General features: G+C 43.0%; 1 protein-coding gene across 2 annotated transcripts in view; it reads left to right on the top strand.

The window, feature by feature from the left end:
• Window positions 1-25,752, top strand: part of LOC126322385 (intraflagellar transport protein 80 homolog) — a 421,167-nt gene that overhangs the window by 170,509 nt on the left and 224,906 nt on the right. The gene's annotated exons all lie outside the window — the stretch shown is intronic.

Below are 25,752 nucleotides of genomic sequence, written 5' to 3'. Positions count from 1 at the left end.
ACAGTAAGTGATACAAATGAGAGGTGTTCAAATGAAAAGGTACAAAACAACACTGCGGCTATAATTGAAGTCTTTATTCAAAAGTAATCATCAGGGATTTGAGAAAAACTTTTCCACTGTTTCACAGGCCGAAGGTTTCCCTATTTCCAGAATTCCTGTGGCTGTGACAGGAGCCAGTCCTCCACTGTTTGCTGCATTTCATCATCTAATGAGCAAAGTGGCACAGTGATCAGTATTCTGGATTCACATTTGTGAGGACAGTGGTTCAACCCCATGTTTGACCATCCAGATTTAGGTTTTCCATGATTTCCCTAAATCGCTCCAGGCAAATGCTAGGATGGTTCCTCTGAAAGAGCAATGCCAATTTCGTACCGATCCTTGACACAATCTGAGCTTGTGCTTTGTCTCTAATTACCTCTATGTCAACATGACTTTAAATCTAATCTTCCTCCCTTCATCTGAATTGAACTGCTTCCCTTTACTCATCAAACTCATTGAGCATAAAAAACTGTAACAGTGAAGTGTACTGTGAAACACTCCATATTCTATGAAAGTCCATGAAGAACAAATGGCCTGGACTGCTCACAGAGGGAGTGATTGTGCGTCATGATAATGTGTACCCACATGTCTCCCAGGTCACACAAAGTGTAATGGCCAAGTTGTAATGGGAACAGCTTGAGCGTCCACTCTACAGCTCGGACCTGTCATCCTGTGACTTCCACATATCTGGTCTGCTAAAAAACATATCAGAGTTAAGCACTTAAACTTGCACAATGAACTGAAGGACACAGCGGACTGACCCCTGTCACAGCCACAGCAATTCTGGGAATAGGAGATCCTTTGGCTCATGAAACAGTAGGGTAATTGTGCTGAGACCTCTGATGGTTACTTTTGAATAAGGACTTCAGTTATGTCCACAGAGTTGTTCCATATTTTTTAATTGGAACACCCCTTACATGTGCCAGCTGGCTGTATGGAATTAATGCAATAAGGTAGGTCGGTGTAAAGAGGTGGCAGTTGTGGTGTACCTATAACCATCCCATGGACAAAGTTCCCTGATTTATTGGTTAGTTAGTTATTTACATGATCCATGGATCTGTTGTGACCTATTGCTACGATTTGAAATTAGTCTGTTTTATTATCTCAGAATACTTTTTCAGTGAGAAATGTGGCAGAATGCTGCACATTTACATGATTTCTGATTTTTAAGATTAAAAAAAAAATAAATAAATAAAAACAAACATACTTGCATATAGTGATTTATACCTCATTGTGTTCACTCTCTCTCTCTCTCTCTCTCTCTCTCTCTCTCTCTCTCTCTCTCTCTCTCTGCTCCCAAGCCCCTTCTCTCTTCAACACATTACCCCCTTGAAACTTCCTGGCAGATTAAAACTATGTGCCGGACCGAGACTCAAACTTGGGACCTTTGCCTTTTGCGGGCAAGTGCTCTACCAACTGAGCTACCCAAGCACGACTCACGCCCCATCCTCACAGCTTTCCTTCTGCCAGTACCTCACCTCCTACCTGGAAACATTACCCCCTTGCTTACGACACATTCCACACAAGCACACATGCATGTGCACACACACGCACACACACACACACACAACATACTGCATGCTACTGTACACATTCAGAAATTTTGCTGTGGAGTAGAAAGAGTTGTCAAACATTTATGATTGCAGACTGTATTTGAAGTTAATTCCAGTACCCACTAAATTCTTTACGTCACTGGGTAGGCATTCAAAGAGTAGGCAGAAGTTCTTTTAGGGCAGCTTTCTCAATTAGATCATTGCCTACTACAATAAGCAGCTTTCTTTTTTACCATCACTCCTGTTGGGCTCTGAGTGCTATATCTCTGTGCTTCACTGGACTCTGCTGAAATTGTCATAATGTTTTACTGTACTACTAGGGGGGACTTTGACTCTGTCAGCAGTACTCAACTGTAGGTGATAAATTTTGAAACATTTGTGCTGTATATCTGTGCTGCTGCACTTGGTGTCATATTGTACACTTTGTACTTGCTTTCATTACTATCAAGTGTCACTAATTCCATCCTGTGTAGATGCTGAATGTCAGGAATTTCAAGTGTCCATTCCTTCCACTTAATTTATTTTCTTGCTGATTTTAATTTTTCCCAGATACAAGGAACCATGATTTAAGTTGTATTTGTGTTTGATGGCCAATAAATACTCTAACTGTAAAGTGTTTATTGCTTTAAGCTACAGCTATCTCTGATACCATAATATTTGAGTGTGGTGTGTTAATGCAGACTGTTCGACATATCTACAAGGAATGATGTACCATTCACAGTGATGTAACATGGCATAAGAAGAATAACTGTAAAATGATCATATCCAACTGGAGACAAGTGCCATGCTGTATCAGTGATGTTGGTTTCAAACCGGACAGGTGTTTCTGCTGTTAGTGAATGTTGATGTATTTCAACCACTTTCTGAGTGTACATTGTAAAGGGAACTGCATTCAGTGGACATGTGGTGCCAGATATCTGGCAAAAGACCACTTGTGACTGTGGTACATAAAGCTGCATGTTTTTAGAGCACAAAGAACATAGAAACTAGACAAATGCTGAATGGACCCATGTAGTGTGGTCTGATAAATTATGAGTTTCCTCATTTTCAAATGATGCAAAATACTGAGTATGCCAATGACCAAACAAAATGTTTAATCTGCAGTGTATCTAGAGCATAATTCAACCCAGGTAAGGTCCTGAGATGTTTTTGGTATGTTCTTCATAACAGCACTCGAACCCACTCATTCAGGTGGCCAACAGCACGAGCCAGAATATTTTTTTCATCATTCTTGGTGATCAAGTGTAGCCCACGATGAGTATCCTATGGACATTCCTATCTTCCAAGAAAAAACAAGCATGTTATCAGGACTGCATACTTACTTTCATAGTTCAACAAACACTCTGGCACTATCACATCTCAACTGACTCGCTAAATAACTTGATAGTAAACCCATAGAAAACATCTGGAACTATTTGGAACAGTAGGTGAATGTAACAGTATGTTTACTAGCTGCATGGCATCCAATTACCAAAGTGTGGTTTTAGTCAGATTTGTCATAACTGAAGAAAATATTGTACTGTCATCCTCACAGAATTGAAGCCATTATCAAAGTCAGAGGCAGTGTTACATGTTATGATTATTGCTATTGGGAACAATTAACATTTAGCTCAGCGTGGTTTTTATATACCTATTTTAGATTTACCTCTCACACTAATTTGTTAAATTAATGGTAGTAGTGTATCCAGGACTGGATGAGTGTAAGGCTACTGCAGGAAGTAGGAATCTGGCAGTGCACAAAATTTCTGAATGAGAACAGTAATGCACTTTTAGAAACTGGCTGCTGTGCCAGGTTTATTCAGAAAATCTACCACTAGAGGAAACAAACTATGGTGCCAGAGAGGCCACCAACAGACTCAGGGAGATGTTGTGGAAGAGAGGGATGGGAAGGCATGCCTGAATGGGTTGAGGGCTGGCAGCTAAGAGACATTGAGGTCTGTCCCAGCTCACTCTTGCCAATCCATCCTATGGCCCCAATGGTAGCATTTGGTTACTTGAGGGTACTCTGGAGCCATATGGTATCTAGTACAGTACCAGCCAAGCATGGTTATGACTCTTAAGTAAAATGCAAGTACTCCTTGCAGAGAACAAAAATTGAAAAAGTAAAAATTTTGTTTGAAAATTAAAGTTCCCATTTAATCTGTTGGCCCACTATGCACATTCCCTCCCCCTTCTGTAGGAGCAGTTTAACTGATTACAAGAGTTCAAATGCAGTGATTGAATTATTTAAATGACTTCTATTTTTAACTAAAGAAAAGTGCTCCCTTGGACAGGGGGTGTTTACTAAGAAATGGTATTTTCTAATGGTGAGTAATTTATTTACTAAAAATGTCTGCAGTTAGTGAAAAGGAGTAAGGGCACAAAGTTTAGTAATTTCATTGTCTTTAGAAGTAATATTACAATTACTTTCAAGATCTCAGTTGACTTATTTTAGTTAATAACAATGGAAATATGTGGCCAGTTCAAGCAGTAGACTGACTTGGTTATGTGGTGGCCTGGAGACGACACTAGGTGGTGCAACAGTGTATTAAGCTGGCAAGACAGTATGAGGCATTTCAAGATATTGCTAGCTGGGTAGTGGCTACAATGTCTTGTTGGCAGTGCATGAGTACAGAGATGGAATACTACAGTCAGGAATGACAGCATTAGGGTTGCTGAGGGTAGTTGTCTAGTGTGACAGTCAGGCCTCATAGGTAATAAGAGACACTCCATCGAAGGGGCACATAGATGGAGGTACATGGTAGTATATTTCAGATGCGGCTAAGGGGGTGAGAGGCTAGTCTGATGAAGTTGACGAAATTTTGCTACATCTTCTATAAACTCCTTAGTTCTGTTGTATAAAAGTTGCGGTCTCAAAAGATTTGTAATATCTGGTCGATTTGGGTTTAGGGAGGATGCCTTACGGCACCAGTCACACAGCCTGAAATCCTAAATTGCTTTATTATGGCTCTACGCCTTTCTTGATACAGGAAGCAGCGTGGCTGAGGCATCCAATAGCCTCCTGTGTATTGTCACCCCGCAGTGCTGATAGTGTGATGACTCAGGATTCGGATGGTCTTGGTTAGTTGTGGCCGCATGTGTTGTGGCGTGGCTCATGCAATCTGAACTGTGCAGTAGGTGGCAGGCAGGGGAAGTAATGGCAGTGACCTGCTGCCCCTCTGTCAAATTGCTTCCCAGAGCTGATGCTGGCCTGATGTGGTGGTAGCTCCTGGTCCTGTGGTTTCATGGTGGACTGCACTGATGCAGAGTTAAACTATGTTTCACGAGCAGCATTCTGGATGGTGCTCAAGTCACAAAGTCCTATAGTGATAAAGCTGCAATACTAACAGAAGTGACTTTAATGCAAAATAGCTAGGTATTTATATGTTACCGAGCTGTGCTTGCTTGGTCTTTGTTATCCTTTGCAACATGTGTACTAAACATTTTGGCAGATGCTGGTGTGAAAAGACTCCCATCCTGTTCTACATAACTACTGTTATGTCAACTGTTTCCATACCTTTCCTGGCCGGCTTGCCTCATAATGTAATGTAGCAATGGCTGTGTCATATTTTGTAAGACATAACACCCATATTTGCCTGCACCTGGTGCTACTGAAAATCACTTCCTTTTTTGCGTATTTCTGACCCAGTGTGGTCCGTGTGCTGCTTTGCACTCATCTTTAACAAGACACAGTCCCTCAGGTCTACTACATTACATATATCCACTGGCAGCTGGCTCAGTCATCTTTAGTCCAGTCTTTACTCAAGATTGCATATGCCGCTATCTTTCCTCATGCACTACTTATTCAAAGCTCCACTAGTTCCTTTTCAGCTTAACTTAACTTACAGATATAGTTGATTCTACTACCTTTTAGGCCCTGGGAATCGAATACACTGTGTTTTGAAAAGTGGCTGGGTCCAAACTTCTTCTTGTGTTTTGCTTTTTGTAAATGTAAACAAGGACTGTGCTTGACAGAGCATGTGGCACTGCAGTACTTATTAGGACAATGGTCAAGATTGTTTCTCTCTGATAGTGGTTTTTCCTGTACTCATCAACATGCTGCCTCAGCATCTCCACAAGGATTTTCCCCTCTCAGTTTGTGTACAGACTGAATTACCCTGGGTTCTAAAGTCCAGATCAACGTAGTAGATTTTCAGCTGGTAATACTGCTATAGGTTCCTCTGGCCATTACAGTCAATGCTGCAAAATGCTCAGATGGATTACTCATGGCATTGTGACAGGTAGAAGACATAAAGCATGCAGTATGACTCATTTATTAGAAATCTGCTTTTGTCTGGCTCTAGCCTTTTTTTCTGCAGTGCGCTTCCCCTGTTTGTAGCAACTGGTTACTACTATCATTCTCTTGAAGGTACAGTGCAACCGATAGGCCTCAACCTGCTGGAAGTACAACTCAGGACCAATCACATCTTTCTTGCAGCCATTTTCCATTTCATGACACAGCAGTGTCTTCACTGCTCTGGAGTTCTGGCCCTCTCTCAATACCCTGAGTGGACAAACTGTAACTTCACCCCTGTAAGACTTCTGTAACTCCTACTTGCCTCATGCCCACTCTTGTCCTTTGCATTCAATAACAACCACTGTTCTCCAAGGGCCGTCACCACTCGGAGAACAAGGATACACTTTACCCTTACTTCCCCCTAGAAGTCCCCTGATAGCCTGCTGTAGTTCATTCAGCCTATCCTATACATTATGCTATACTTATACTGAACAAACACAAAATATGTGTCCTGTTATCTGCTAGGCCTTAACCCAGGTGGATTACTTCTCATTTGATCATCTAAAACTTCTCACTCCCTCCTCCAGATCTCCTTCTTCACATTTTTCTTCCGTTCCAACTCCACAATTCCTGGCCTACTTCTGTACTCTCACAAAACCATTTCAAACATAGTGCATGTACAATTGTCTTCCTCATTAGCAGGTAGATCTCAACATTCACTGGTGACATACTTTCCACAACATGATATGACCATGGCTATTTTGCAAAAATTTCTTTGTATTTCCATTTGGATTATAAGAAGTCACTAACGTTACTCACTTGCCAGCCTTGTACTGCAACATTCTTACTGAACAGCTCACTGATTCTTCTTGTTTTTCTAGTGCCCTGGTTTTAGCCTTGTGCACTCTGTTCCATATTTCCCTTATCTTTCTTGTGAACTATTTAACAGTTTCTCCTATCTTACCCTTCTTGGCACTTAACATGTCAAATGGTGGTGGCATCTTATGACCATATACTACCGCGTTTGGTGACAATCCTGTATTCATGTGCTGCTTCAAGTTGTTCATTGAATTCACATACCTCAAACAAACATCCCAGTTGGTGTGGTATGTACCCACATAATATCCCAACATGTTCTCTATAGTTCTATGGCCTCTTTCTGTTAGCTTAAGGATGAAAAGGACTCATTCTTAATTTTTTTACACACAACAGCCTACACTACTACTGGAACAAATCTGAAATGCAATTGGTTTCCTGATCCACCACTATCATCTCAGGTATGCTGAACTTCAGTATCCAATTGTTTACTAGTGCCTGCACCACTGTTACTGTCTGTTGGTTGGGCATTCCAACCATTTCCACGTATTTCAAAAAATGGTCTATAATCATGAGTACTTATTTACTCCCCACAGGTGTTCTATTCAGTGGGCATAAGACATCAATCCCAAGCAAATGAACTGGCGCTAATGCTTCAGGTAACTTATGCAGTGGCACTCTTGCCTGACACAAATCAGCTTTCTGTGTGCACTGTATGTAATTCTGCTCATATTAGTCCATGTCTGCGTTTGTATTCCTGCACCAGTACCTCTCCACTACTCTCCTGTTGGCAGACCTACATCCCTCATGACCTGCTAACACATGAGGGATGCATTGTATGAATTATTATTAAAATTTTTGAACACTAAGGTAGGACTCAGTGACAAAGCTTCTTTCAGTTTGTTGAAAGCAGGCAGACAATTCTGTGATGAAATGAATTTTGAAACTTCCTTCAGCAATTGCATCAAAGGTCTGTCAATATCCACATATCTTTTTACAAACTTTCTGTGATAAATTGTGACTACAACAAATGATTACAGTTCTTTCATCAGTTCGGGTCAATAAAATTCATGTATGGCTTTAACTAACCTCAGGTCTGTCCTAATGCCATCCTTACTAATTATGTGACCAAGGTATGCCGCCTCTTCTAACACAAAATTACATTTCTCTGTACTCATTGTTAAATTAACAGTCCTCAGCCTCAACCACAACAAGAACTCCTGACGACATTGACTGTGGATAATCTATCACAGACACAGTCTCTTTGACTGTTCAGAGATGTCACTAAACCCACCCAACGATGTAAACAATTATGCATGAGCAGCGCCTATTAGATGGAGAGGGTCCGACAGCCGATCAGATCCAGCCATTCCTCCAGGAAGAAGGTACATGGTTCGTGTTGTCTGTAGTTCAACCATGCCTAGACAGTCAGTACCACAGTTTGATTGCATCCGCATTGTTACTTTGTGTCAGGAAGGGCTCTCAACAAGGAAGTGTCCAGGTGTCTCAGAATGGACCAATCGAGGTTGTTCAGACAAGGAGGAGATACAGAAAGATGGGAACTGTGGATGACATGCCTCACACATGCAGCCCAAGGGCTACTACTGCAGTGGATGACCACTACCTGCGGATTATGGCTTGGAGGCACCGTGACAGCAACGCCACCATGTTGAATAAAGCTATTCGTGCAGCCACAGGACGTTGTGTTACGACTCAAACTGCACACAATAGGCTGCATTATGCGCTACTTCCTCCCAACGTCCATGGCAAGGTCCATCTTTGCAACCACGACAGCATGCAGGGCGGTACAGATGGGCCCAACAATGTCATCAGCAGCAGAAGAGTGGGAGTAGAGGCAGAGGTAAGTATTTTGGTAACAGTAGTTTCAGGGTAGGGAACTGGGGATGAAGCACACAATAAACACCAAAGGAAACCCAAGGTCTACTTATGGGCAAACTCAGTAAAATTACAAGCTACAAAGTCATATGCAGAGCTGGATTGTACATCAGAGGCATTGCAGGGAAGAACAATAGCAGGATATAGTTGGACACAGGGGCACATGTGTCAGTCGCCAGTGGAGATCTGATGGAACATAAGCTATGGAATGCACCAAGGTATACTTTGCGTACAGTGAAGGATAGTGATATCACACCATTGGGATCAGTGGACACAGATTTTTGCCATGGTACAGTTCAGTTCAGACAATGTATAGAGACTGTGCCACATTGAATGAAATTTTCACTCTGAAGCAGAGTGTGCACTGGTATGAAACTTCCTGGCAGATTAAAACTGTGTGCTGGGCCGAGACTCGAACTCTGGACCTTTGCCTTTTGTGGGCAAGTGCTCTACCATTTGAGCTACCCAAGCACAAAACAAGCCCCATCCTCACAACTTTACTTCTGCCAGTACATTGTCTCCTACCTGCCAAACTTCACAGAAGCTCTCCTACAAGCCTTGCAGAAAGTGCTAGCACTCCTGGAAGAAAAGATATTGCAGAGACATAGCTTCTACCACAGCCTGGGGGATGTTTCCAGAATGAAATTTTCACTCTGCAGTGGAGTTCTTGAGTCTCAGTCCAGTACACAATTTTAATCTGCCAGGAAGTTTCATATGAGTGCACACTGTGCTGCAGAGTGAAAATTTCATTCTGGAAACATCCCCCAGGCTATGGTAAAAGCCATGTCTCTGCAATGTCCTTTCTCTCAGGAGTGCTAGAACTTTCTGCAAGGTTCGCAGGAGAGCTTCTATGAAATTAGGAAGGTAGGAGACGAGGTACTAGCAGAAGTAAAGCTGTGAGGATGGGGCGTAAATTGTGCTTGGATAGCTCAGATGGTAGAGCACTTGCCCACAAAAGGCAAAGGTCCTGAATTCAAGTCTCGGTCCAGCACACAGGTTTAATCTGTCGAGAAGTTACACTGTGCCACATGTTAGTGAGTGCTATGATATAATTCTAGTGTTTGATTTCTTGAATCAGCATTGTGCCCAAAATTGACCTCTGGCAACACATCGTGGAGTTTTATGGAAAAATGTTACATCTGGGCAAAACTACTGCAAGTGTGGCAATGTCACGACAGGAGTCTGTATGAGTCTATATAGTATAAAAAACTGTTTAAACTGTGAACACTCACACTAAGACTCAGTTCACACAACTATATACTTAAGGTTACTAGGAAATTGCTTTGGGTTAATGTTAAATCTAATTTACAAGTAGGGGTTTTGTGTGTGGTAGAAATATTGGAACTATACTTAAGGGTACTAGGAAATTGTTTTCGTTGGCATCTCCTTCTCTTCACCAATGAGTGTTGAATATGCCTTCAACCAGACAATCGTCGGAGGCTTGTTTGGGCGCAACCCGGTCAGGCTGAATGCCTTACACACACTGACCAGCAAGTGTAGCAAGGTGGAGATTCCATAATGTTTTCAGGTGACATTGTGTGGGTCTGACATACGCCGCTGGTTGTCATGGAAGGGGCTGTAATGGCTGTACGATAAGTGAATGCCATCCTCCGACCGATAGTGCAGCATATTGGAGAGGCATTCGTTTTCATGGATGACAATTCACGCCCCCATCGTGCTCATCTTGTGGAGACTTCCTTCAGGATAACAACATCGCTTGACTAGAGCGGCCAGCATGTACTCCAGACATGAACCCTATCAAACATGCATGAGATAGATTGAAAAGGGCTGTTTATGGATGGCATGACCCACCAACCACTCTGAGGGAATCAACGCCGAATCGTCATTGAAAAGTGGGATATCTGGACCAAGAGTGCCTTGATGAACTTGTGGATAGTATACCACAATGAATACAGGCATGCATCAATGCAAGAGGACATGCTACTGGGTATTAGAGATAACTGATGTGTACACCAATCTGGATCACCACCTCTAAAGGTCTCGCTGTATGGTGGTACATGTAGCGTGTGGTTTTCATGAGCAATAAAAAGGGCATAAATGATGTTTATGTTGATCTCTACTCCAATTTTCTGTACTGGTTCCAGAACTCTTGGAACCGAGGTTATGCAAAACTCTTTTTGATGTGATCAAGATACACAATACATTGACATGGTTTCAACTCTTTAAGAACTCTGTCCAACAATCTCTGAAATGTTGCAGCTGCATTTTTCAATCCAAAAAGTATTCATCTGAATTGATAATATCCCAATGATGAAGAAGATGCTGTTTCTGGCTGTTTGGTCATTGTCTGTGGCTGGTATTACATGTCCCATTTCTTCTCCTCCAGGATATCCGCATTAGTGATCAACAGCCTCCTTCTTAACCTTAAATCCTTGGCGCTGAAATTATCTTCAGATACAGGTACCATTCTTTTACCATTAACCTCTTGTACATGTGCAATACTTCTTTTCACTAAGGAGCTGCCTGATGCAATACTTTATTTACTTCCAACATTTCTACCACATACAAAACCTCTAGCTGTAAATTAGATTTAACATTAACCCAAAGCTATTTTCTAGTACCCTTAAGTATACTTCCAGCATTTCTACCACACACAAAACCCCTAGCTGTAAATTAGATTTAACATTAACCGAAAGCAATTTCCTGGTAACCTTAAGTAACAGTTTAAACAGTTTGTTATACTATACAGACTCCCTCATGACATTGCCACACAGGCAGTAGTTTTTCCCAGTTCTAACATTTTTCAACAAAACTCCACGATGTGTTGCGAAAGGTCAATTTTGGGCACAATTCCGATGCAAGAAATCGAACCCTAGAATTATATCATAGCACTTACTCACATGTGGTACAGTGTAACTTCCTGACAGATTAAAACTGTGTGCTGGACCGAGACTCAAACTCGAGACCTCTGCTGCAGAGTGAAAATATCATTCTGGAAACATCCCCCAGGCTGTGGTAGAATCCATGTCTCCACAATATACTTTCTTCCAGGAGTGCTAGTTCTCCAAGGTTCACAGGGGAGCTTCTTTGAAGTTTGGAAGGTAGGAACGAGGTACTAGCAAAAGTAAAGCTGTGAGGATAGGGCTTATTTTGTGCTTGGGTAGTTCAGATGGTAGAGCACTTGCACACAAAAGGCAAAGGTCCTGAGTTCGAGTCTCGGCCCAGCACACAGTTTTAATCTGCCAGGAAGTTTCATATCAGCGCACACTCACTGCAGAGTGAAGATTTCATTCAATGTGGCACAGTCTCTACACATTGTCTGAACTGAACTGTACCACGGCAAAAATCTGTGTCCACCAATCCCAATGGTGTGACATCACTATCCTTCACTATACGTAGAGTATACCTTGGTGCATTCCACAGCTTATGTTCCGCCAGATCTCCACTGGCAACCAACACATGCCCCCCTGTGTCCAACTGTATCACACTATTCTTCTTCCCCACAATGCCTCTGATGTAAAATCCAGCTCTACATATGGCTTTGTAGCTTCTAATTGTACCGAGTTTGCCCGTAAGTGGACCTTGGGTTTCCTTTGGTGTTTATTGTGTGCTTCATCCCCAGTTCCCTACCCTGAAACTACTGTTACCAAAATACTTACCTCCGCCTCTACTCCCTCTACTGCTGACAACATTGCTTCCACACATCTCCCATCTGTACCACCTTATTTTTGCCCAAAACACTGTTCAACTAATTTGCAATCTGGTTGACACATCAATTTCCTCAAATTCTGCACATAAGCCACAACACCTGTGCTTGCCTGTCACCAGTGCTACTGCAAACCACTCCCTACTTTGTGTGTCTATGACCCAGTATGGCCAGTGCACTACAGATTTATTGAAAAATACACTATAAACTGCCTATCCAATTATGTGCTCTCTGTGACATATTAATCCCATCAATACAACCTTAACACCTTTTTAAATTAATTCACATATTTATTCCCAGTGAGGTCAGTATTAACTGATAAACCCCTATCACAATGAGAAGTTACTCCTTTGGTTTTCTGGCCAAACACATTTTCATGTAATGTTCTACATATCATTCCCATCATCAACATATAACATATGGCTTCCATATTGATAAGCAGCAGCCAGCAGCAAGTTTTATACTCTTAGCTCACTTATTTGTTACATAGTTTAATTCTTAATTTCTTTGCGTGTTTTTGGGTACTTGCATTGTTTAATTCATAAATTTTGGGTGTATTATAGTATTTGAGAGTTGTAGCATCACGTCTTAGTACCTGAATAGTGTAAAATCGCGTAGTCTCCTTCCACCGCCAAGCAGTATGTCAGCAGTGTGCAAGTAGCAGCATTGCTGCATTTACTATACAATCTTGTATTTTAATAACCATTTAAATTTTGTGTCGAATTCTTTGTGCTCTCTGTAGATTAGTTCAGACGTTCTTTGCACAACAGTTTTTAGCATGGATAGGGACTGCAACTGCTGTGTTCGGATGCAGGCTGAGTTGACATCCCTTCACTCCCAGCTTCAAGCAGTGTTGCCTTCGGTCACACAGCTTGAGGCTGCTGCCAGTGGGCATCACTGTGGGGGTCCGGATGGGGGTTTGTCGGGGATGGCCAGCTCGTCCCACGCTTCCTCTGATCGGACTACGGCTGTGGCTGCCCGGGATACTGCCCACATTGAGGCTGACCCCTCACCTGTGATAGAGTGGGAGGTCGTCTCGAGGTGTGGCATGGGGCAAAAGATATTCCGGAGGGCTCCAGTTTGTCTGACGAACCGGTTTCAGGCTGTCTTCATCTGATACTGATCTTCGGCCGGACATGGCTGCTTGTCCTGTTCCAGAGGTTGCCACTCAGTCTACAAGATCCAGGCAGTCGCAGAGGGTGGTAGTTGGGAGCTCCAACGTCAGGTGCATAATGGTGCCCCTTAGGGATATGGAAGCAGGAGAGGGGGAGAAAACCAATGTGCACTCCGTGTGAACACCGGGGGGAATCATACCAGATATGGAAAGGGTCCTTCCGGATGCCATGAAAAGGGTATAGGGTGCACCCACCTGCAGGTGGTCGCTCATGTTGGCACCAATGATGTGTGACGCTATGGATTGGAGGAAATCCTCTCTGGCTTTTGGCGGCTATCTGATTTGGTGAAGACTGCCAGTCTCGCTAGCGGGTTGAAAGCAGAGCTCACCATCTGCAGCATCGTCGACAGGACTGACTGCGGACCTTTGGTACAGGGCCGAGTGGAGGATCTGAATCAGAGGCTGAAATGGTTCTGCGACCCTGTGGGTTGCAGATTCCTTTACTTGCGCCATAGGGTGGTGGTGTTTCGGGTTCCGCTGGATAGGTCAGGAGTCCACTGCATGCAGCAGGCGGCTACACGGGTAGCAGGGGTTGTGTGGCGTGAACTGGGCGCTTTTTTAGATTAGATGGCCTCGGGCAAGTACAGAAAGGGCAACAGCCTCAAAGGGTGCACAGCAAAGTGAGGACATGCGGGGACCAAGCAGCAATCGGTATTGTAATTGTAAACTGTCGAAGCTGCATTGGTAAAGTACCGGAACTTCAAGCACTGATAGAAAGCACAGAAGCTCAAATCGTTATAGGTACGGAAAGGTGGCTGAAGCCAGAGATAAATTCTGCCGAAATTTTTACAAAGGCACAAACGGTGTTTAAAAAGGAAAGAATGCATGCAACCGGTGGTGGCATGTTTGTCGCTGTTAGTAGTAGTTTATCCTGTAGTGAAGTAGAATTGGATAGTTCCTGTAAATTATTATGGGTGGAGGTTGCACTCAACATCTGAGCTAGGTTAATAATTGGTTCCTTTTACCAACCTCCCGACTCAGCAGCATTAGTAGCAGAACAACTGAGAGAAAATCTGGAATACATTTCACATAAATTTTGTGAGCATGTTATAGTCTTAGGTGGAGATTTCAATTTACCAGATATAGACTGGGACATTCAGATGTTTAGGGCAGGTGGTAGGAACAGAGCATCGAGTGACATTATACTGAGTGCGCTATCCGAAAATTACCTCGAGCAATTAAACAGAGAACCGACTCGGCCGGCTGGTGTGGCCATGCAGTTCTAGGCACTTCAGTCTGGAACCGCGTGACCGCTACGGTCGCAGGTTCGAATCCTGCCTCGGGCATGGATGTGTGTGATGTCCTTAGGTTAGTTAGGTTTAAGTAGTTCTATGTTCTAGGGGACTGATGACCACAGATGTTAAGTCCCATAGTGCTCAGAGCCATTTGAACCATTTTTTTAACCGACTCATGGAGATAGCATCTTGGACCTGCTGATAACAAACAGACTCGAACTTTTCGACTCTGTAAGTGCAGAACAGGGAATCAGTGATCATAAGGCCTTTGCAGCATCCCTGAATATGGAAGTAAATAGGAATATAAAAAAAAGGGAGGAAGGTTTATCTGTTTAGCAAGAGTAATAGAAGGCAGATTTCAGACTACATAACAGATCAAAATGAAAATTTCTGTTCCGACACTGACAATGTTGAGTGTTTATGGAAAAAGTTCAAGGCAATCGTAAAATGCATTTTAGACAGGTACATGCCATGTAAAACTCTGAGGGATGGGAAAAACCCACCGTGGTTCAACAACAAAGTTAGGAAACTACTGCGAAAGCAAAGAGAGTTTCACTGCAAGTTTAAATGCAGCCAAAACCTCTCAGACAAACAGAAGCTAAACGATGTCAAAGTTAGTGTAAGGAGGTCTATGCGTGAAATGTTCAGTAAATTCGAAAGTAAAATTCTATGTACCGACTTGACAGAAAATCCTAGGAAGTTCTGGTCTTACCTTAAATGAGTAAGTGGCTCAAAACAGCATGTCCAGACACTCTGGGATGATGACGGCATTGAAACAGAGGATGACACATGTAAAGCTGAAATACTAAACACCTTTTTCCAAAGCTGTTTCACAGAGGAAGGACGCACTGCGGTTCCTTCTCGAAATCCTCGCACAAACTAAAAAATGGCTACATCGAAATAAGTGTCCGAGGAATAGAAAAGCAACTGGAATTGCTCATCAGAGGAAAGTCCATTGGACCTGACGGGATACCAGTTCAATTCTATACAGAGTATGCGAAAGAACTTGCCCCCCTTCTAACAGCCGTGTACCGCAAGTCTCTAGAGGAATGGAAGGTTCCAAATGATTGGAAAAGAGCACAGGTAGTCCCAGTTTTGAATAAGGGTCTTAGAGCAGAGGCGCAAAACTATAGGCCTATATCTCTGACGTTGATCTGTCATAGAATTTTAGAACATGTTTTTTGCTCGCGCATCATGTCGTTTCTGGAAACACAGAATCTACTCTGTAGGAATCAACATGGATTCCAGAAACAGCGATCGTGTGAGACCCAACTTGCTTTATTTGTTCATGAGACCCAGAAAATATTAGGTACAGGCTCTCAGGTAGATGCTATTTTCCATGACTTCCGGAAGGCGTTCGATACAGCTCCGCTCTGTCGCCTGATAAACAAAGTAAGAGCCTATGGAATATCAGACCAGCTGCGTGGCTGGATTGAAGAGTTTTTAGCAAACAGAACACAGCATGTTGTTCTCAATGGAGAGACATCTACAGACGTTAAAGTAACCTCTGGCATGCCGCAGGGGAATGTCATGGGATCATTTCTTTTCACAATGTATATAATATAGTAGATAGTGTCAGAAGTCCCATGTGGCTTTTTGTGGATGATAATGTAGTATACAGAGAAGTTGCAGCATTAGAAAATTGTAGTGAAATGCAGGAAGATCTGCAGTGGATAGGCACTTGGTGCAGGGAGTGGAAACTAACCCTTAACATAGACAAATGTAGTGTATTGCGAATACATAGAAAGAAGGATCCTTTATTGTATGATTATATGATAGCGGAACAAACACTGGTAGCAGTTACTTCTGTAAAATATCTGGGCGTATGCTTGTGGAACGATTTGAAGTGGAATGATCATATAAAATTAATTGTTGGTAAGGCAGGTGCCAGGTTGAGATTCATTGGGAGAGTCCTTAGAAAATGTAGTCCATCAACAAAGGAGGTGGCTTACAAAACAGTCGTTTGACATATACTTGAGTATTGCTCATCAGTGTGGGATCCGTACCAGATCGAGTTGACGCAGGAGATAGAGAAGATCCAAAGAAGAGTGGCGTATTTCGTCACAGGGTTATTTGGTAAGCGTGTTAGCCTTACGGAGATGTTTAGCACACTCAAGTGGCAGACTCTGCAAGAGAGGCGCTCTGCATCGCAGAGTAGCTTGCTGTCCAGCTTTCGAGAGGGTGCATTTCTGGATGAGGTATAGAATATATTGCTTCCCCCCACTTATACCTCCCGAGGAAATCACAAATGTAAAATTAGAGATATTGGAGCATGCGCGGAGGCTTTCCGGCAGTCGTTCTTCCCTCGAACCGTATGCGACTGGAACAGAAAAGGGAGGTAATGACAGTGGCACATAAAGTGCCCTCCGCCACACACCGTTTGGTGGCTTGTGGAGTATAAATGTAGTTGTAGATGTAGATATGACAGAATATGCAAAGGATGAAGATATTCAGTGTAAATGAACTAATATATGAACATCTTAATCCCTAGTTCTTAGCAATAATTGACGTCTATGCCTTGATAACACAATGTTTCGAAATATCTTTAATTGTGACAGTTATCTGACAGCTGCTGATCAGGTACAGCAGTTTTCGGTGTGTTGAACTGCTTACATTACCTTCTGTTACATATCCAAATGGCCAGCTCAAAGACAACCTGAGTTAGTAGAACGGATATGACACTGGGTATAACCATTTCATGCATCTATACCAGTGCGTTCCAATCAGCAATCTGCACAGTGGTATGATCAAGAGTAATTTGGGCTCATTCTCACAGTAATAATTCAACAATTCATTGTGGCAAGTGAACTTTTGAGTTATTAGGCATTGTAGGAAAATTGTCAGGTTGTGGCAGCACAAAAATATTTCAGGCGGGTACAGCAGGAAATATTTGTAACTTCTATTACGTTTGTAAGTTAAACGAACAGATAATCTAACAGTGGATGTGATTCCATCATCATAAGAACTGTCTGCTGTCAGTTAATGTAACCCAATAAATTTGAGACATAAATGCATGATTATAGCAAAGAAATGCTACAGAACATAGCAAGGTATTTACACTGGGTACAAACAAGCGTTCAAGCTTTGTGACAGATGTGTGAGGACAAGGGGGAGCCTTGATGTCCTCTAAAAATAAAGCAATTTCATGATTCATAACACTAGTGTGGAGTGATAATGCAGAAAACTTGTAATAGTTTATGTCAGTGCTAACCTGAACATCAACACAATCTACCAAAGCTAAAACATGTCTCAAACAATATAATAATATGATCTGTATGAGGCATCTTGCATCAGTTACCTGTGGGATGTTGCAGCTAGTTAGTAAAATTATTCATGACGTATATTGATTTAGCTTCACACTTAAATAATTAAATGGATATTCACAGGGTTGACAGTGTCCATAACATAAAGAAGGAGAACAAAGTAAACATGAAAAAGTAGGAGTGGACAGAAATATTCTCTTGTTATTTTCTCTTTGAAGTCACGATAGTCAGCAAGTAACACTGAAAATGCAGATAAAATACCTTTCTGCACTATGAAAAATTTTTCACTATTTGATATCTGGTAATTTTGAATATGTAAGCTTTATTACAAACTCTGTATTTAGTGTGTAATGGAAGCAATAGTGTATTTATTTGTGAATTTATATAACTGATTGTAATTATGATGTAAATATTGTAAATTGCTGGCTAATAGCCAAGGGAAAGCAATAACGAAATGGCAGAAGCTGTATTGTTGTTTATCTTTGTGTTTGGAGAGTCTCTGTCAAGCTGTAAGCAGAGAGAACAGAGCAGCTTGAGTCCTTAAAGAGTGTGGAAATGTTTTTTGGGCACTCCTGCACAGTGTGGAGCTATGATCGCTCCATTGTAGACACACCTACGTTGTTAATCCATGGGTATTGAGAGCATGTTCAGAGTGGACAGGCAAAGGAAGCAGCAAATCTAACTACTGCCTGTCTAATAATTATCCATGGACCTGGAAATGAATTATGTTTTGCAATCAGCAGCAACAGCAGCTGCTCAGCATTGTCATTGGCTACATTCTCCACCGTGCGCACAGCTACAGCAGTGTTAGACTGTTAACTGGCGAAGTGTAACTAATATTGTACAGGCATTACCTATGGGCATTTCTTTCATAAACCTTAACAACTAACTTTCTTGAATAATAATCTGCAATAGTTAAAAGTGGTAGAGTACCTGTGTTGTCATTGTTCTCAAACATTATTACCAAGCAGGGTCCCACACCTTTCCATTCAATAACCAAGTGTCATCAAACTATGAAAGCTGATAACTATTTACTGCCAGTTTTGTTTGTATGCTAATGACCAGTTTCAGTCTAAATTTTGGTTCCTCAATAACTGTTCATTCTTGTATTCCTTAATGGAGTCTTAACTTATTTGCAATTTTGAGCATTAACTTCACTCACTCAAAGTAACATAAAATTTTGCTGGCAAAAATAATATCTAAAGATATAGCACAAATTAAGAGTGTGTAATTTCATGTATTTTGTATTTAGCTTAGTCAGTGATTTCTGCCAGCTTGGTATGTATTTCATTGTTCTCACATTAAAAGCAAATCATCTGCTCATTTGCTTAAAGTAAATTCAATTAAATCTTTCAATAATTAAACATAAATTCCTTGCCATTTTCCTATTTTTACATAACAAAGTTTCAGTTGCAACCAGTCATTTATTTAACCAGCAACGTCATTTAACTTTAGTTTCAAAATTTAGCACTTGAGAATAAGTAATTGTAAACTCAGTGTTTTCTGATTCATTTATTTTATCATGAAATGTTGTGTTGTGGAAAAGCATGACAACCTCCTGTTGACACACCTGTGATCATTTGCTTAATTTTCTTTGTCATTACCTTTCTTAGGATTTTGGATATTCATTACCCTAGCGGACTGGTGACCATTTAATTACTGGTTTTTTGCTAATCAGTATTTTTTTTTATTAAATATTATGTTGTACTCTTTCCCCCTGTGTGATTTATGAGTGATTACACTATATTCCACCATTTCAAAATTATCAGTATTGATATTAGGTTTCCTTCAACTTGTCTGTATCTTTTGCAGTTCCCACCCAGAGATCTGATTGGGGGACGACTTCATCTCCGGAAAATTTTACAGAAGTTACTGGCATGGTTTACTGCTGGTGCTTGGGATATCCATAGTTCTTTAATCTGGTGGTTTCCTATTGCCTTACACATCCTATACTGTTGACCATCAGCTGGTTCTTCCACCTTTGAAAATAATTTCTCATTTCCAGGGCAAGAGGGTGCCCTGCCCAGCAAATGCTGGTGTGATGACTTATACCGGTCACCTCTCAGTCCCTGTCTGCATTAGCCATCACTTGAAGTGATGTTTCCCACTCTCTTCCTTGTACAGGTTTAGATCAGAGGTTTCCCTTCATCAAGTCTATGACCTGGGAAGCAAAATCACAAGGGATGGTAGAAGTCAGAAAGAAATTGTGAGCAGAATACAACAGGCCAAAATTGTACTTAATCTGAGGAGGAACTTACTTAGTGAAACTTGGACAATGGGAAAAGAGGAGAGAAGATGGCTAGAGGCCCTGGAGATGTGGTGCTATAGATGGATGATGAAGATCATCCATCTTTTTTTTCATGTCAACTAATTACCACTAACATACGTGAGCATAATGTGCATTTTCATAAAAAGAGAAAGATTGGCCCTCAGTTTTAAAGAATAGAACACCAGATCTAATTTTATGCTTAATTTTGTGTATGTCATCAATTTCCTAATTTATTTTGCCAATTCCTACTTAATACTTTTGTTAAAGGGTGAAATCAGTAATTATTTCATAACTTCAATTCTATTGTTGACTTATAAACCAATATAAATTCTGTGCTAATTATAAACATTTGGGAGAACAACTAATAGAATTCTTAAAGGATCTATTTGGCTCTATTTGAAAACATGTTAGTAAACTCAGCCCTTAATTAATTCCAAAGTAATTAGCAGTTTTGTCAAAAGTATTGTTTGCATAACTATATCAGTTAATTTCATCATTTAAACAAATAGTTCAGCTTGTGTCTTGTAGTAGAAGAAAATGTTAAAAAGAAGGAAGTTTTTGATGTATTAAGATGTTTGAATGAGCTAAGTTTTAATTTTAATTTATGTAAAGTAAACATCAATCAATGTGTAATTTCAGTGCCTATTATTGTGAGGATGTATAAGGGCCTGATTTTTGGGCCTGAGACTGTCAGTCCTCAACTGAGTTTCAGACGAGGAACCTGTATTGGTTATATCAACAACAATGCATCCATTTAACTGTGAAATAAGTATAATAGGCCATGTGCTAAAACAATGAGTGTCTGCTCAATATGTGCTGTATTATGCGGTAAGAACAGTGTGGTTAGGTTTTTACTGCTTGTAGATGTTCAACAGTAAACTACTGTAGCAGTACGTTGATATTTGCTTGCAAACTATTAATAAAACTTATCGAAAGTTAAACAGTAGTTCACTGGCCATATAGCTGTGTATTATTGGGAGGGGAGGGGGGGTTGTAAACAGTGATAGTAAAAACTGTGAAATGCAACTGTGCACCTGTCAGCTACATCATTTACAGTAGTCAGTACTACACTTCAAAACTCTATTTTTTCAGCCAGTATTACAATGCGGTATGTCATCACTGAGGACAATCAATAAAGAAATAAAGCAGGTGAACATCACAGAGTCAAATGGGTCATCATTGTGTGTGTCAATTTAGTGTCTGGGTAATGGGCCATGATGCATGATGCATAGAACATTGTCAGTGAAAATGATATGTTGGAGCGTGCAGTAGCCACCAGAAAGATCGCGGGAAGCGCACATCGGCACGGCGCGTCACGGACAGTAGTTGCCACAGGTAAAGTCCCGTCCACCAGAGGGCACGCGAGAATTTGGCCGCGGCCTCTGCTGGTGGAACAACAACAACTCAGGCAGCACAGGCTGCAGCCAGGAAGATGACATCGGGCATGCCTAGCAGACAGTTCCTGGTCTACACTATGTGAAGTGCGATGGAAACGTGAATCGTGTTACTACACAAAAGGCAGTGAGGAAGAGCGCGCCCGCCACCGGTGGCATCTACGCGGTTATGGTAAACAGTTAATTCCCCTACTGGGTCAATTCACTACCGACATTACTTACAAATCAGTCACTCGGCCTCTCACTTTTATTAGTGTCAGTGGTGTGAGCTCCGCTAACCTTTTTGGATTGGATGCCTTTCAAGCTTTCGGTTTTTCTCTCACAGACACCATACAGTTGGTCTCCGAAGATGTTCCCTATCAATCACTGGAATCTTTGACCTCTGTCTTTAGGGATATCTTTGAGGAGGGCTTGGGGCATGTTTCAGACTTTGAAGCTCATTTAACGTTGAAGGCATCGGCTCGCCTGGGTTTTCTACGCACGAGGTAGATCCCCTTGGCTCTCCGCCCTCAGGTAAAAGCAGAGCTAGACCGGCTGACAGCCCTCGGGGTTGTTCGTCCCATTTCTTCTAGTGAGTGGGCTTCGCCTCTCGTTACTGTCAGGAAACCCTCGGGAACATTACGTCTTTGTGATGATTTCAAGGCCACCATTAATTCCCAATTGGTGGTGAACACCAATCCCTTGCTTCGTTCTGATGAATTGTTCCCCGCCGTGGCGGGAGGCCAACATTTTTCGAAAATCGATCTTTCGGAGGCTTATTATCAGATACCACTTGATGAGAACTCCAAACGGCTGGTGGTTGTCAATACCCCGTTTGGTGTTTACCAATACCAGCGGTTGGCCTTCGGAACATCCAGTGCCCCGGCGATATTTCAGCGTTATCTTGAGCATGTCATGTTGACCATCCCTCATTGTATTAATTACCTGGACGACATAACTGTCACAGGCCGCAGCGTGAAGGAACACTTGCACAATCTTCGAACCCTCTTTCTCAAATTCAGGTCCGTGGGCCTGCATTGCAGCCTGCGTAAGTCGAACTTCTTCCAACCATCCATTGAGTATGTGGGCTACACCATCTCGCAGTACGTCGTCCAGCCGCTAGGAAGTTTGGTCCAAGGTATCATCAACCTTCCGCGGCCAGCTTTGCTGAAGAAGTTACAAACTTTTTTAGGCAAGATTGCCTATTACCACTGGTTGATTCCCAGGGCTTCCACCGTAGCCCGCCCCCTGTACTGCCTTCTGCGCAAGGGTGTTCCTTTTGATTGGTTGCCTGCATGCGAACACGCGTGCACATCGTTGAAGGGCCTCCTCACGTCGGCACCTTGTTTGGCTACTTTTGACCCCAATAAGCCATTGGTCCTGGCTACAGATGATTCACAGTATGAGGTGGGGGCGGTCCTGGTCCATTGCAACGCAGATGGCTCCCAGCAGCTACTGGTGTTTGTGTCTAATAGTCCCGCGCAGGCTCATTACTCCCAGGTGGAAAAATAGGTGCGGGCCATTGTCTACGCTGTTACCAAGTTTCACCCTTTCTTGTATTGCACAAAGTTTCAGTTAATCACTGACCATAAGCCATTAATATCATTATTTGGCCTCACCTCTCACATTCCGGATAGGGTGGCCCACAGACAGCAGCGCTAGGCCTTGTTCCTCTCTAAGTACCATTATGACATTAATTTTCACCCTACCGGACAGCATGCCAATGCCAATGCTCTTTCTCGTCTTCTGGTGGGCCCAGATCCTCAGTTCGATCGGGAGGAGATTGTGTGTTTTCATCTGGATGTGGCATCCCGCCAAGCGGTTGATGGCTTCCTGATCACTAGCTCTAGAGCCGCCAGGAAAACGGCAGCTGATCTGGTTCTCCAGCAAGTAGTTTGCCTCATTTATCAGGGGTGGTCATCCCAACCTCCAGGCTGGGCCTCAGACCCTCTTCGTAATTATTTTGTTCTACGAGACCACCTCTCAGTCTTGGGGGGAGTTCTCCTTCTGGCTACTGATGATACAGCTCATCCCGTGGTTGTTCCTGCAAGTTTGCGAAGGGAGGTCCTCACGTTATTACAAGAGGGGCACTGGGGTGTTTCCCGTACTAAAATCTTGGCTCGCAGACATGTGTACTGGCCTGGTATTGACAGAGAAATTGAGCACTTGGTGGCTGCCTGTTCCCAGTGTGCAAGCCAACAGGTGTCTCCCAGGTCAGTGTTCTCTTCATGGCCTCCTGCAACTCAGGCATGGGAACGTGTTCACATAGATTTTGCGGGCCCGTTTCTCAATGGCTTTTGGCTCATTGTCATTGATACTTATTCCCGATTCCCATATGTGGTTCACTGCTCCTTAACCACTTCAGAAGTTACAAGCCAGGCACTCGCAAAAATCTTTTCTGTGGTAGGTCTGTCAGTCACCCTGTTATTGGAAAATGGACCTCAGTTTATTTTGCAGGTCTTCAAGGGTTTTTGTAGGCACTTCGGTATTCATCACATTTGCTCTCCCCCCTTTTGTCCACAATCAAATGGGGATGCCGAGCGCATGGTGTGCACATTTAAGTCACAGATGAAAAAGTATATGCACGAATTTCCTGCGGAGGGAGCGTTGACATTTTTTCTGATGGCATACCAGACCACATCAATGGGAGAACGCAACCCCACATAGCTCCTCCATGTGCGCCAACCTAGGACTCTGCTGCACCTCCTCTGGCCTAGTCCATGCCAGTCTTCACAAAGTGGGGTACCCGGCTTTCCACCGGGTATGTCAGTCTGGGCACGTGGGTTTGGTCGCAATCCACGTTGGATACTGGCAGTGGTCCTGCGCTGCAATGGCCACCAGCTCTATACCTTGCAGGCGGGGACCGGGAGGTACATCATCACCAAAATCAGCTACATCCACGTTTGGGCACCCACCCTCCGACCCCTCGAGCGCCGACTTCCCCATTGCCGGCACCTGTGTTGTTTTCTCAGGGGACGCTACTGCCCCTCCCACCTGTGACTTCGCCACACTGTGATGGTTCTCAGCTTTGGCGGCCTCCAGTAGCTCCAGCACTGGCATTGCCATCATTAGAGATGCCCCAGTGAGAGCCGGCCCCTCTCGCAGGCCCAGTTTCTCAGGAGGCTGGTTCACCTGTGGTCGTCCCTTCCCCATTGTCCCCGCCACTGGGTCTTGCCCCTCCCGAGGTGGACTGGGATCCAGAGTTCGATGGGTTGCCGCCCGTTCTGTTCGGGGCTCCAGTGGTGGGACAACGGGGGCCTCATCATGTGGGTCACTTCCAACTGTATTCAAAGGTTCCAGCTTGAGGGTTGGCAGATCCCCCCAACTCCAGCCTTCTAATGGATGTGGAGGTCAGGAGGTCATCGCTACTGCATGACACTCCACCCTCTGATGCAGTGGGTCACAGTGACTTCACCCCCCCCCCCCCCCCCCGAAGGAGGAGGAGTGCAGTAGCCACCAGAAAGATCACGGGAGGCGCACATCGGCACGGCATGGCACGGACAGTAGTTGCCGCAAGTAAAGTCCTGTCCACCAGAGGGCACGTGAGAATTTGGCTGCGCCCTCTGCCAGCGGAACAACAACAACTCAGGCAGCACGGGCCATGGCCAGGCAGTTAACATTGGGCATGCATAGCAGACAGTTCCCGGTCTACACTATGTGAAGTGTGATGGAAACATGAATCGTGTTATTACAGAGGGGAGGGAGGGTGGGAGGTGGTGGTGGTTGTTGAAATGTTTAAGGGGGACTAAACAGCTAAGGTCATCAGTCCCCCGGGAGGGTGGGATCCACAGATAAGTATTAACATTAATGACTCTAGCCCAAGTGTTACTGACTGATAGGAGGACTCAAAGATACAGTAAAGGTAGATTGAAAACTGAATAACTTTGAGGGATGTCCAAGTCCAACATTTGCGTTAAATACAAAGTTTGCATTGTTGGTGTAGGGGGAGCTACAGCAACCCAATTAAGTCATTAAAGTGCTTAATGTTCATGTGAGTACCATGCACAGATGAGAGTCTGCGTAACTTCTAATGACATCACGCTAACTCCACACCACTGGAGAAGAACGGAAGGCCAATCAACAACTTCATAACTGCCTTATAAATTGGGACAAGTTTTGAGGAGCAACACCGATAGTCTGTTTAGTGAGTCCCATGTACTCATTCATCCTCAGCTTGTTCAATGGGGAATGTTGCAGAATAAACCAAAATAATTTAATTGGATAGATTAAAAATACACTCACGAAGCAGCA

Source organism: Schistocerca gregaria, chromosome 2 (genome assembly GCF_023897955.1).
Source record: "Schistocerca gregaria isolate iqSchGreg1 chromosome 2, iqSchGreg1.2, whole genome shotgun sequence".
Classification (NCBI taxonomy): Eukaryota; Metazoa; Arthropoda; class Insecta; order Orthoptera; family Acrididae; genus Schistocerca; species Schistocerca gregaria.
The sequence above is the reverse complement of the archived record's forward strand: the minus strand, read 5'-3'. Positions and strand labels throughout refer to the sequence as shown.